This window comes from Syngnathus scovelli, unplaced genomic scaffold (assembly GCF_024217435.2).
Source record: "Syngnathus scovelli strain Florida unplaced genomic scaffold, RoL_Ssco_1.2 HiC_scaffold_67, whole genome shotgun sequence".
NCBI classification, from domain to species: Eukaryota; Metazoa; Chordata; class Actinopteri; order Syngnathiformes; family Syngnathidae; genus Syngnathus; species Syngnathus scovelli.
The window spans coordinates 55821-70000 of record NW_026061649.1 but is presented as its reverse complement, the minus strand read 5'-3'; positions in this window follow the sequence as shown (position 1 = coordinate 70000).

Sequence of the window (14180 nt, the reverse complement as noted above, 5' to 3'; positions counted from 1 at the left end):
GCCACCATCCCCAAGCGCCATCCCCGACCGCCACCCCCCGACCGCCACCAGCCGACCGCCACCAGCCGACCGCCACAAGGCGACAGCCACCATCCCCAAGCGCCATCCCCGACCGCCACAAGGCGACCGCCACAAGGCGACCGCCACCAGCCGACCGCCACAAGGCGACAGCCACCATCCCCAAGCGCCATCCCCGACCGCCACAAGGCGACCGCCACAAGGCGACCGCCACCAGCCGACCGCCACAAGGCGACAGCCACCATCCCCAAGCGCCATCCCCGACCGCCACAAGGCGACCGCCACAAGGCGACCGCCACCAGCCGACCGCCACAAGGCGACAGCCACCATCCCCAAGCGCCATCCCCGACCGCCACCCCCCGACCGCCACCAGCCGACCGCCACCAGCCGACAGCCACCATCCCCAAGCGCCATCCCCAAGCGCCACCCCCGACCGCCACCAGCCGACCGCCACCAGCCGACCGCCACCAGCCGACCGCCACCAGCCGACAGCCACCATCCCCAAGCGCCATCCCCAAGCGCCACCCCCGACCGCCACCAGCCGACAGCCACCAGCCGACCGCCACCAGCCGACCGCCACCGGCCGTTCGCGGTGTGCGCCGCCGTTCCCCAAGCACCCTCCGGGACGAAGCCGGAGCCAGAGAATAGCAGCGGTGGTGCGTAAAAGCTGCGGCCGGGCCTCGCGGAAGGTCCCCGGGCGGCGAGCTGCGGAGCCCCGGCCTCCAGCTTCCACCAGGTAATAGGACCGGGCGCGCGTAAAAGCTGCGGCCGGGCCTCGCGGAAGGTCCTCGGGCATCCAGCGAGATCACACGGCCCCCACCGGAGGCGGCTAGCGCCTCCGTAGAGTAGTACCGGCCCGTGGAAGCGGCCGCCCGTCAGCCTGCGTTGCCAAACCCCATTCATTTACAACGGCGTGTCCGCCAGAGGGCGCACTTCCCCCGGCGGACCAGCCGGCGGGGCTCGTTAGAGAGTGTATCCGCCTGGCAGTGCCTCCTGGACGGCCTGTATTCCGGACCGCGACCGCTAACTTACGGGAGCCTAAACGGCCCGCGGACCAGCCGGCGGGTCCTCCGTGAAAGCCTATCCGCCTGGCGGTGCCTCCTGGCCGGCCTGGATTCCGGACCGCGACCGCTCACTCGCGGGACCCTAAACGGCCCGCGGACCAGCCGGCGGCTCCTCCGTGAAAGCCTATCCGCCTGGCGGTGGCTCCGGGCCGGCCTGGATTCCGGACCGCCACCGCTCACTCGCGGGACCCTAATCGGCCCGCGGACCAGCCGGCGGGACCTCCGTGAAAGCCTATCCGCCTGGCGGTGCCTCCTGGCCGGCCTGGATTCCGGACCGCCACCGCTCACTCGCGGGACCCTAATCGGCCCGCGGACCAGCCGGCGGATCCTCCGTGAAAGCCTATCCGCCTTCGCCGGTTCCCCGGCCGGCCACGGGTGGCGAGAATCCGGCCTCCTCGCCCGGAGCGCGCTTCGACTTGGGCGAAAAATGCACCAAGTGCCAAACCCCATTCATTTACAACGGCGTGTCCGCCAGAGGGCGCACTTCCTCCGGCCGGCGGGGCTCGTTAGAGAGCGCGTCCGCCTTGGCCGGTTCCCCGGCCGGCCACGGGTGGCGAGAATCCGGCCTCCTCGCCCGGAGCGCGCTTCGACTTGGGCGAAAAATGCACTAAGTGCCAAACCCCATTCATTTACAACGGCGTGTCCGCCAGAGGGCGCACTTCCTCCGGCCGGCGGGGCTCGTTAGAGAGCGCGTCCGCTTTCGCCGGTTCCCCGGTCGGCCGCGAACGGCGAAAAGCCGGCCTCTTCCCCCGGAGCCCGGTGGGCGAATTTTTTTTTTTTTTTTTTTTTCAAAGTGCCAACGGCTCTCGCGCCGCGCTGCGTCCGCCTTCGCCGGTTCCCCGGTCGGCCCGAACGAGCGAAAATTCGGCCTCTTGCCCCGGAGCCCGGTCGGCGAATTATTTATTTATTTATTTATTTATTTATTTATTTTTCCAAAGTGCCAACGGCTCTCGCGCCGCGATGCGTCCGCCTTCGCCGGTTCCCCGGTCGGCCACGAACGGCCAAAAATCGGCCTCTCCCCCCGGAGCCCGGTCGGCGAATTATTATTTATTTATTTATTTATTTATTTATTTATTTTTCCAAAGTGCCAACGGCTCTCGCGCCGCGATGCGTCCGCCTTCGCCGGTTCCCCGGTCGGCCACGAAGTATTGCGCATGATTATACGCGATGTTAATATTTATTTAATTATTAAATAAATACATACATGTGTTTATTAATGATATACGCGATGTTAATATTTATTTAATTATTACCTATATTATGAATAAACTAACGGTGATTTTACACGATTTGACTACATACGTGACCGTGATATAGTGCCGAGGGCTCCCGCGCCGTCACGCGTCCGCCTTGGCACGGGTCGCCCGCGGCAGCGAGCGTTCGGCTCGCGGGGGTCCGCGGGGTGTTATTAGGGAGTGCGGCAGCCGTGCCGAGGCTCCGGCCGGCCGCCGGAAGTCCCGCGGGGGAGCGTCGGAGCTCCGCGAGGCCGGCCGGGGAGCCTCTTAGTCATCGCCCGCGCTCGCGGTGGTCCCGGTCGCTTAAAGTGCCACGGGAGGCGTAGCGATGCGAGTGAGTGTGCGCAAAGTGCGAGAGGCGGTGCATTTACGCGCCGTGTCCGCGAGAGGGAGGCAATTCCCCGTTGCGACCTCCGGGAGATCAGCGGGCCGCCGAAAAGGCTCGGCCGGGGTGCCTGGAGCCTCCTCGGGCGTCGAGTTAGGAGGGGGGCGCGCGGAGAACCGGCTGGATGTCCCCTGGAAGCTCAGCGGGCCGTGGGAAAGGCTTGGCCGGGGTGCCGGAAGCCTCGGCCGGCTTAAAAGTGAGGAGGAAAGCGCGCGGAGAACCGGCCGGAGGTCCCCTGGAAGCTCAGCGGGCCGTGGAGAAAGCTTAGCCGGGGTGCCTGGAGCCTCGGCCGGCTTAAAATGTGAGGAGGAAAGCGCGCGGAGAACCGGCCGGAGGTCCCCTGGAAGCTCAGCGGGACGTGGGAAACGCTTGGCCGGGGTGCCGGAAGCCTCGGCCGGCTTAAAAGTGAGGAGGAAAGCGCGCGGAGAACCGGCCGGAGGTCCCCTGGAAGCTCAGCGGGCCGTGGGAAACGCTTGGCCGGGGTGCCGGGAGCCTCGGCCGGCTTAAAACGTGAGGAGGAAAGCACCGGGAGAACCGGCTGGAGGTCTTCTGGAAGCTCAGCGGGCCGCCGAAAACGCGTAGCCGAGGTGCCGGGAGCCTCCTCGGGCGTCAAAAGTGAGGAGCGACGCACCCCCGAGAACCGCCCGGGTCCTCCAGCCACCGTTGAAAAAGACGTCGAGTCAGGCTACCTTAAGAGAGTCACAGTTACTCCCGCCGTTTACCCGCGCGGAGCGTCATCGCCTCCGCGAACCGTCAAAAATAAATAAATACATAAATAAATGTCAAGTGAGCCTACCTTAAGAGAGTCGTAGTTACTCCCGCCGTTTGGCCGCTCAAAGTGTCATCGGAAGCGGACCCACGCAAGTAAGTGTGCGCAAAGTGCGAGAGGTGGTGTTTTTACTCGCCGCGTCCGCCAGAGGGAGGCAATTCCCCGCCGCGGCGGCACCGGCAGCTTCCGAGCGTCTCCCCGAGCGCTCGGAAGTCCGTGCGGGGGGGAGATGAGAGCCGTGCGAGGTACCAGGTGGAGCCGGACGGCGCGGTGCTTCCAAGCAGCCGATCCGCTGGGCTTGGAGCTATTTTCGGCCACTTGGCGCGCGAGCACGGCCTCCCGGGTGGTGCCGGGGGGTGGTGCGTGAGCGCGCCGGCCGCTGGAAGTCCCGCGGAGGAGCGCCGGAGCTCCGCGAGGCCGGCCGGGGAGCCTCTTAGTCGTCACCCGGGGCCGCCGGAGCACCGGGGGGTGGTGCGCGAGCGCGCCGGCCGCCGGAGGTCCCGCGGAGGAGCGTCGGAGCTCCGCGAGGCCGGGGAGCCTCTCGGTAATCACCCGGGGCCGGCGGAGCGTTATTCGGCCGCTCTGCGCGCGCGCGGACGGCCTCCCGGCGCCTCCGCGAACCGCCAAAATAAATGTCAAGTGAGCCTACCTTAAGAGAGTCACAGTTACTCCCGCCGTTTACCCGCGCGGAGCGTCATCGCCTCCGCGAACCGTCAAAAATAAATAAATTCATAAATAAATAAATGTCAAGTGAGCCTACCTTAAGAGAGTCACAGTTACTCCCGCCGTTTACCCGCGCGGAGCGTCATCGCCTCCGCGAACCGTCAAAAATAAATAAATTCATAAATAAATAAATGTCAAGTGAGCCTACCTTAAGAGAGTCACAGTTACTCCCGCCGTTTACCCGCGCGGAGCGTCATCGCCTCCGCGAACCGTCAAAAATAAATAAATACATAAATAAATAGATGTCAAGTGAGCCTACCTTAAGAGAGTCACAGTTACTCCCGCCGTTTACCCGCGCGGAGCGTCATCGCCTCCGCGAACCGTCAAAAATAAATAAATACATAAATAAATAGATGTCAAGTGAGCCTACCTTAAGAGAGTCACAGTTACTCCCGCCGTTTACCCGCGCGGAGCGTCATCGCCTCCGCGAACCGTCAAAAATAAATAAATACATAAATAAATAGATGTCAAGTGAGCCTACCTTAAGAGAGTCACAGTTACTCCCGCCGTTTACCCGCGCGGAGCGTCATCGCCTCCGCGAACCGTCAAAAATAAATAAATACATAAATAAATAGATGTCAAGTGAGCCTACCTTAAGAGAGTCACAGTTACTCCCGCCGTTTACCCGCGCGGAGCGTCATCGCCTCCGCGAACCGTCAAAAATAAATAAATACATAAATAAATAGATGTCAAGTGAGCCTACCTTAAGAGAGTCACAGTTACTCCCGCCGTTTACCCGCGCGGAGCGTCATCGCCTCCGCGAACCGTCAAAAATAAATAAATACATAAATAAATAGATGTCAAGTGAGCCTACCTTAAGAGAGTCACAGTTACTCCCGCCGTTTACCCGCGCGGAGCGTCATCGCCTCCGCGAACCGTCAAAAATAAATAAATACATAAATAAATAGATGTCAAGTGAGCCTACCTTAAGAGAGTCACAGTTACTCCCGCCGTTTACCCGCGCGGAGCGTCATCGCCTCCGCGAACCGTCAAAAATAAATAAATACATAAATAAATAGATGTCAAGTGAGCCTACCTTAAGAGAGTCACAGTTACTCCCGCCGTTTACCCGCGCGGAGCGTCATCGCCTCCGCGAACCGTCAAAAATAAATAAATACATGAATAAATAGTCAAGTGAGCCTACCTTAAGAGAGTCGTAGTTACTCCCGCCGTTCGGCCGCTTAAAGTGCCACGGGAGGCGTAGCAATGCGAGTGAGTGTGCGCCAAGTGCGAGAGGCGGTGTATTTACTCGCCGTGTCCGCGAGAGGGAGGTAACTCCCCGTTGCGACCTCCGGGAGAGCAACGGGCCGCCGAAAACGCTCAGCCGAGGTGCTGGAAGCCTCGGCCGGCTCTCAAAGCGAGGCGCGAGGCACCGGGAGAACCGGCTGGAGGTACCCTGGAAGCTCAGCGGGCCGTGGGAAACGCTCAGCCGAGGTGCTGGAAGCCTCGGCCGGCTCACAAAGCGAGGCGCGAGGCACCGGGAGAACCGGCTGGAGGTCCCCTGGAAGCTCAGCGGGCCGTGGGAAACGCTCAGCCGAGGTGCTGGAAGCCTCGGCCGGCTCACAAAGCGAGGCGCGAGGCACCGGGAGAACCGGCCGGAGGTCCCCTGGAAGCTCAGCGGGCCGTGGAGAAAGCTTAGCCGGGGTGCCGGAAGCCTCGGCCGGCTTAAAATGTGAGGAGGAAACCGGCTGGACGTCTTCTGGAAGATCAGCGGGCCGTGGAAAATGCTAAGCCGAGGTGCTGGTTGTCGAATAAGGCTCCGCCATCTCGTAGAAGGTGCTAATAAAGTTCATATCCGCTCGGCTGGAGGTAATTGGCCCGCGGACCGGCCGGCGGGACCTCCGTGACAGCCTACCCGCCTGGCGGTGCCTCCTGGCCGGCGTGCATTCCGGGCCGCGACCGCTAACTTACGGGACCATAAATGGCCCGCGGACCAGCTGGCGGGACCTCCGTGACCGCCTATCCGCCTGGCGGTGCCTCCTGGCCGGCCTGGATTCCGGACCGCGACCGCTCACTCGCGGGACCCTAAATGGCCCGCGGACCAGCCGGCGGGACCTCCGTGACAGCCTATCCGCCTCCCGGTGGCTGCTGGCCGGCGCGGATTCCGGGCCGCGACCGCTAACTTACGGGACCCCAATTGGCCCGCGGACCAGCCGGCGGGACCCCCGTGACCGCCTATCCGCCTTGGCCGGTTCCCCGGCCGGCCACGGATGGCGAGAATCCGGCCTCCTCGCCCGGAGCGCTCGTCGGCTTCGGCGAAAAATGCACTAAGTGCCAAACCCCATTCATTTACAATGGCGTGTCCGCCAGAGGGCGCAGTTCCCCCCGCGGACCGGCCGGCGGGACCTCCGTGACAGCCTATCCGCCTGGCGGTGGCTGCGGGCCGGCGCGGATTCCGGGCCGCGACCGCTAACTTACGGGACCCCGATTGGCCCGCGGACCAGCCGGCGGGACCTCCGTGACCGCCTATCCGCCTGCGCTGGTTCCCCGGCCGGCGCGAATTCCGGGCCGCGACCGCTAACTTACGGGACCCCGATTGGCCCGCGGACCAGCCGGCGGGACCTCCGTGACCGCCTATCCGCCTGCGCTGGTTCCCCGGCCGGCGCGAATTCCGGGCCGCGACCGCTAACTTACGGGACCCCGATTGGCCCGCGGACCAGCCGGCGGGACCTCCGTGACCGCCTATCCGCCTGCGCTGGTTCCCCGGCCGGCGCGAATTCCGGGCCGCGACCGCTAACTTACGGGACCCCGATTGGCCCGCGGACCAGCCGGCGGGACCTCCGTGACCGCCTATCCGCCTCCGCTGGTTCCCCGCTCGGCGTGGATTCCGGACCGCGACCGCTAAATTACGGGACCCAAATTGGCCCGCGGACCAGCCGGCGGGACCTCCGTGACCGCCTATCCGCCTTCGCTGGTTCCCCGGTCGGCCACAGATGACGAATATTCGGCCTCTCGCTCTGGAAGTCCTGCCGACTTAGCCGAAAATTTTCTAAGTGCCATCGGCTCTCGCTCGGAAAAGTGTCCGCCTCGTCTGGTTCCCCAGCTCGGCCTCAGAATTCGAAAATTCGGCCTCTCTGAGGTACCAGGGGTAGGCTTTATGTACTTGGTCCCCCCAGTTAGTGTACTCATCACTTTACCCCCCTTTCGCAAAATATAGTCGGCACGTATGTGCAGAACTGTTTATTTTCATTTTAAAAATTTTCTAAGTGCCAGCGGAAGCTGTCACACGAACTGTCCGAGCTACCACGGTGCCCATCCCGGGCAGTGACGGCAAAAGGCCGATGTGTGTTTGATGGAAGTCTGAATAATTTCTAAGTGCCAACGGCTCAACCGCCGTAAAGTGTCCGCCTCGGCTGGTTCTCCCGGTCGGCCCGAACGAGCGAAAATTCGGCCTCTTCCCCTGGAGGTCCGGAACATTTGGCGAATATTTTCAAAGTGCCAACGGCTGTTCCGCCGTAACGTGTCCGACCCGGCTGGTTCCTCCGGTCGGCCCGAACGAGCGAAAATTCGGCCTCTTCCCCTGGAGGTCCGGACGACTTTGGCGAATATTTTCTAAGTGCGAACGGCTGTTGCGCCGTAACGTGTCCGACCCGGCTGGTTCCTCCGGTCGGCCTGAACGAGCGAAAATTCGGCCTCTTCCCCTGGAGGTCCGGACGACTTTGGCGAATATTTTCAAAGTGCCAACGGCTGTTGGGCCGTAAAGTGTCCGACCCGGCTGGTTCCTCCGGTCGGCCCGAACGAGCGAAAATTCGGCCTCTTCCCCTGGAGGTCCGGAACATTTTGGCGAATATTTTCAAAGTGCCAACGGCTGTTGCGCCGTAACGTGTCCGACCCGGCCGGTTCCTCCGGTCGGCCCGAACGAGCGAAAATTCGGCCTCTTCCCCTGGAGGTCCGGAACATTTTGGCGAATATTTTCAAAGTGCCAACGGCCGTTCCGCCGTAAAGTGTCCGACCCGGCTGGTTCCTCCGGTCGGCCCGAACGAGCGAAAATTCGGCCTCTTCCCCTGGAGGTCCGGACGACTTTGGCGAATATTTTCAAAGTGCCAACGGCTGTTGGGCCGTAAAGTGTCCGACCCGGCTGGTTCCTCCGGTCGGCCCGAACGAGCGAAAATTCGGCCTCTTAACCCTGGAGGTCCGTTCAAGTTTAACGAATAATTTCTAAGTGCTAACGGCTGTTGCGCCGTAACGTGTCCGACCCGGCCGGTTCCTCCGGTCGGCCCGAACGAGCGAAAATACGGCCTCTTCCCCTGGAGGTCCGGAACATTTTGGCGAATATTTTCAAAGTGCCAACGGCTGTTGCGCCGTAACGTGTCCGACCCGGCTGGTTCCTCCGGTCGGCCCGAACGAGCGAAAATTCGGCCTCTTCCCCTGGAGGTCCGGAACATTTTGGCGAATATTTTCTAAGTGCCATCGGCTCTTCCGCCGTAAGGTGTCCGACTCGGCCGGTTCCTCCGGTCGGCCCGAACGAGCGAAAATTCGGCCTCTTCCCCTGGAGGTCCTGTCAAGTTTAACGAATATTTTCTAAGTGCCATCGGCTCTTCCGCCGTAAGGTGTCCGACTCGGCCGGTTCCTCCGGTCGGCCTGAACAAGTGAAAATTCGGCCTCTTCCCCTGGAGGTCCGGAACATTTTGGCGAATATTTTCTAAGTGCCATCGGCTCTTCCGCCGTAAGGTGTCCGACTCGGCCGGTTCCTCCGGTCGGCCTGAACGAGCGAAAATTCGGCCTCTTCCCCTGGAGGTCCTGTCAAGTTTAACGAATATTTTCTAAGTGCCATCGGCTCTTCCGCCGTAAAGCGTCCGACTCGGCTGGTTCCCGATGTCGGCCAGAACAAGTGGAAATTCGGCCTCTTCCCCTGGAGGTCAGTTGAAGTTTAACGAATATTTTCAAAGTGCCAACGGCTGCTCCGCCGTAAAGCGTCCGACTCGGCTGGTTCCCGATGTCGGCCAGAACAAGTGAAAATTCGGCCTCTTCCCCTGGAGGTCCGTTCAAGATTAACGAATATTTTCTAAGTGCCAACGGCTGCTCCGCCGTAAAGCGTCCGACTCGGCTGGTTCCCGATGTCGGCCAGAATAAGTGGAAATTCGGCCTCTTCCCCTGGAGGTCCGTTCAAGATTAACGAATATTTTCTAAGTGCCAACGGCTCTTGCGCCGAAAAGCGTCCGACTCGGCTGGTTCCCGATGTCGGCCAGAACAAGTGAAAAATCGGCCTCTTCCCCTGGAGGTCAGTTGAAGTTTAACGAATATTTTCTAAGTGCCATCGGCTCTTCCGCCGTAAGGTGTCCGACTCGGCTGGTTCCCGATGTCGGCCAGAAAAAGTGACAATTCGGCCTCTTCCCCTGGAGGTCCTTTGAAGTTTAGCGAATATTTTCTAAGTGCCAACGGCTCTTGCGCCGAAAAGCGTCCGCCTCGGCTGGTTCCCGCGGTCGGACACAAAATGTGTCAATTCGGCCTCTCTGAGGTACCAGGGGTAGGCTTTATGTACTTGGTCCCCCCACTTAGTGTACTCATCACTTTACCCCCCTTTCGCAAAATATAGTCGGCACGTATGTGCAGAACTGTTTATTTTCATTTTAAAAATTGTCTAAGTGCCAGCGGAAGCTGTCAAACGAACTGTCCGAGCTACCACGGTGCCCATCCCGGGCAGTGACGGCAAAAGGCCGATGTGTGTTTATGGAAGTCTGAATAATTTCTAAGTGCCAACGGCTCAACCGCCGTAAAGTGTCCGCCTCGGCCGGTTCCCCCGGTCGGCCAGAACGAGTGAAAATTCGGCCTCTTTCCCTGGAGGTCCGGAACATTTTGGCGAATATTTCCTAAGTGCCAACGGCTGCTCCGCCGTAAAGTGTCCGCCTCGGCTGGTTCCCCCGGTCGGCCAGAACAAGTGAAAATTCGGCCTCTTCCCCTGGAGGTCCGGAACATTTTGGCGAATATTTCCTAAGTGCCAACGGCTGCTCCGCCGTAAAGTGTCCGCCTCGGCCGGTTCACCCGGTCGGCCAGAACAAGTGAAAATTTGGCCTCTTCCCCTGGAGGTCCGGAACATTTTGGCGAATATTTCCTAAGTGCCAACGGCTGCTCCGCCGTAAAGTGTCCGACTCGGCTGGTTCCCCCGGTCGGCCAGAACAAGTGAAAAATCGGCCTCTTCCCCTGGAAGTCCGGCCGACTTAAGGCGAATATTTCCTAAGTGCCAACGGCTGTTCCGCCGTAAAGAGTCCGACTCGGCTGGTTCCCGATATCGGCCAGAACAAGTGAAAATTCGGCCTCTTCCCCTGGAAGTCCGGCCGAGTTAAGGCAAATATTTCCTAAGTGCCAACGGCTGCTCCGCCGTAAAGCGTCCGACTCGGCTGGTTCCCGATGTCGGCCAGAACAAGTGGACATTCGGCCTCTTCCCCTGGAAGTCCGGCCAAGTTTGGCGAATATTTCCTAAGTGCCAACGGCTGCTCCGCCGTAAAGTGTCCGACTCGGCTGGTTCCCGATGTCGGCCAGAACAAGTGAATATTCGGCCTCTTCCCCTGGAGGTCCGGAACATTTTGGCAAATATTTCCTAAGTGCCAACGGCTGCTCCGCCGTAAAGAGTCCGACTCGGCTGGTTCCCGATGTCGGCCAGAACAAGTGAAAATTCGGCCTCTTCCCCTGGAAGTCCGGCCGAGTTCGGCGAATATTTCCTAAGTGCCAACGGCTGTTCCGCCGTAAAGAGTCCGACTCGGCTGGTTCCCGATGTCGGCCAGAACAAGTGAAAATTCGGCCTCTTCCCCTGGAGGTCCGTTCAAGATTAACGAATATTTTCTAAGTGCCAACGGCTCTTGCGCCGAAAAGCGTCCGACTCGGCTGGTTCCCGATGTCGGCCAGAACAAGTGAAAATTCGGCCTCTTCCCCTGGAGGTCCGTTCAAGATTAACGAATATTTTCTAAGTGCCAACGGCTGCTCCGCCGTAAAGCGTCCGCTTCGGCTGGTTCCCGATGTCGGCCAGAACAAGTGAAAATTCGGCCTCTTCCCCTGGAGGTCCGTTCAAGATTAACGAATATTTTCTAAGTGCCAACGGCTCTTGCGCCGAAAAGCGTCCGCCTCGGCTGGTTCCCGATGTCGGCCAGAACAAGTGAAAATTCGGCCTCTTCCCCTGGAGGTCCGTTCACGATTAACGAATATTTTCTAAGTGCCAACGGCTCTTGCGCCGAAAAGCGTCCGCCTCGGCTGGTTCCCGATGTCGGCCAGAACAAGTGAAAATTCGGCCTCTTCCCCTGGAGGTCCGTTCAAGATTAACGAATATTTTCTAAGTGCCAACGGCTCTTGCGCCGAAAAGCGTCCGCCTCGGCTGGTTCCCGCGGTCGGACACAAAATGTGTCAATTCGGCCTCTCTGAGGTACCAGGGGTGGGCTTTATGTACTTGGTCCCCCCACTTAGTGTACTCATCACTTTACCCCCATTTCGCAAAATATAGTCGGCACGTATGTGCAGAACTGTTTATTTTCATTTTAAAAATTGTCTAAGTGCCAGCGGAAGCTGTCACGCGAACTGTCCGAGCTACCACGGTGCCCATCCCGGGCAGTGACGGCAAAAGGCCGATGTGTGTTTGATGGAAGTCTGAATAATTTCTAAGTGCCAACGGCTCAACCGCCGTAAAGTGTCCGCCTCGGCTGGTTCCCCCGGTCGGCCCGAACGAGCGAAAATTCGGCCTCTTCCCCTGGAGGTCCGGAACATTTTGGCGAATATTTCCTAAGTGCCAACGGCTGCTCCGCCGTAAAGTGTCCGCCTCGGCTGGTTCCCCCGGTCGGCCAGAACAAGTGAAAATTCGGCCTCTTCCCCTGGAGGTCCGGAACATTTTGGCGAATATTTCCTAAGTGCCAACGGCTGCTCCGCCGTAAAGTGTCCGCCTCGGCCGGTTCACCCGGTCGGCCAGAACAAGTGAAAATTTGGCCTCTTCCCCTGGAGGTCCGGAACATTTTGGCGAATATTTCCTAAGTGCCAACGGCTGCTCCGCCGTAAAGTGTCCGACTCGGCCGGTTCACCCGGTCGGCCAGAACAAGTGAAAATTTGGCCTCTTCCCCTGGAGGTCCGGCCGAGTTAAGGCAAATATTTCCTAAGTGCCAACGGCTGCTCAGCCTTAAAGTGTCCGACTCGGCTGGTTCCCGATGTCGGCCAGAACAAGTGAAAATCCGGCCTCTTCCCCTGGAAGTCCGGCCGAGTTAAGGCAAATATTTCCTAAGTGCCAACGGCTGCTCAGCCTTAAAGTGTCCGACTCGGCTGGTTCCCGATGTTGGCCAGAACAAGTGAAAATCCGGCCTCTTCCCCTGGAAGTCCGGCCGAGTTAAGGCAAATATTTCCTAAGTGCCAACGGCTGCTCAGCCTTTAAGTGTCCGACTCGGCTGGTTCCCGATGTTGGCCAGAACAAGTGAAAAATCGGCCTCTTCCCCTGGAAGTCCGGCCGAGTTAAGGCAAATATTTCCTAAGTGCCAACGGCTGCTCAGCCTTAAAGGGTCCCACTCGGCTGGTTCCCGATGTCGGCCAGAACAAGTGAAAAATCGGCCTCTTCCCCTGGAAGTCCGGCCGAGTTAAGGCAAATATTTTCAAAGTGCCAACGGCTGTTCCGCCGTAAAGAGTCCGACTCGGCTGGTTCCCGATGTCGGCCAGAACAAGTGAAAAATCGGCCTCTTCCCCTGGAGGTCAGTTGAAGTTTAACGAATATTTTCTAAGTGCCAACGGCTGCTCCGCCGTAAAGCGTCCGACTCGGCTGGTTCCCGATGTCGGCCAGAACAAGTGAAAATTCGGCCTCTTCCCCTGGAGGTCAGTTGAAGTTTAACGAATATTTTCTAAGTGCCAACGGCTGCTCCGCCGTAAAGCGTCCGACTCGGCTGGTTCCCGATGTCGGCCAGAACAAGTGGAAATTCGGCCTCTTCCCCTGGAGGTCAGTTGAAGTTTAACGAATATTTTCTAAGTGCCAACGGCTGTTCCGCCGTAAAGAGTCCGACTCGGCTGGTTCCCGATGTCGGCCAGAACAAGTGAAAATTCGGCCTCTTCCCCTGGAGGTCCGTTCAAGTTTGGGGAATATTTTCTAAGTGCCAACGGCTGCTCCGCCTTAAAGCGTCCGACTCGGCTGGTTCCCGATGTCGGCCAGAACAAGTGAAAATCCGGCCTCTTCCCCTGGAAGTCCGGCCGAGTTAAGGCAAATACTTCCTAAGTGCCAAGGGCTGCTCAGCCTTAAAGGGCCCGACTCGTCTGGTTCCCGATGTCGGCCAGAACAAGTGACAATTTGGCCTCTTCCCCTGGAGGTCTTTTCAAGTTTAACGAATATTTTCTAAGTGCCGACGGCTGCTCCGCCTTAAAGCGTCCGACTCGGCTGGTTCCCGATGTCGGCCAGAACAAGTGACAATTCGGCCTCTTCCCCTGGAGGTCCTTTCAAGTTTAACGAATATTTTCTAAGTGCCAACGGCTGCTCCGCCTTAAAGCGTCCGACTCGGCTGGTTCCCGATGTCGGCCAGAACAGGTGAAAATTCGGCCTCTTCCCCTGGAGGTCCGTTCAAGTTTGGCGAATATTTTCTAAGTGCCAACGGCTGCTCCGCCTTAAAGTGTCCGACTCGGCTGGTTCCCGATGTCGGGCAGAACAAGTGACAATTCGGCCTCTTCCCCTGGAAGTCCGGCCGAGTTTGGCGAATATTTTCTAAGTGCCAACGGCTGCTCCGCCGTAAAGAGTCCGACTCGGCTGGTTCCCGATGTCGGCCAGAACAAGTGACAATTCGGCCTCTTCCCCTGGAGGTCCTTTGAAGTTTAGCGAATATTTTCTAAGTTCCAACGGCTCTTGCGCCGAAAAGCGTCCGACTCGGCTGGTTCCCGATGTCGGCCAGAACAGGTGAAAATTCGGCCTCTTCCCCTGGAGGTCCGTTCAAGTTTGGCGAATATTTTCTAAGTGCCAACGGCTGCTCCGCCTTAAAGTGTCCGACTCGGCTGGTTCCCGATGTCGGGCAGAACAAGTGACAATTCGGCCTCTTCCCCTGGAA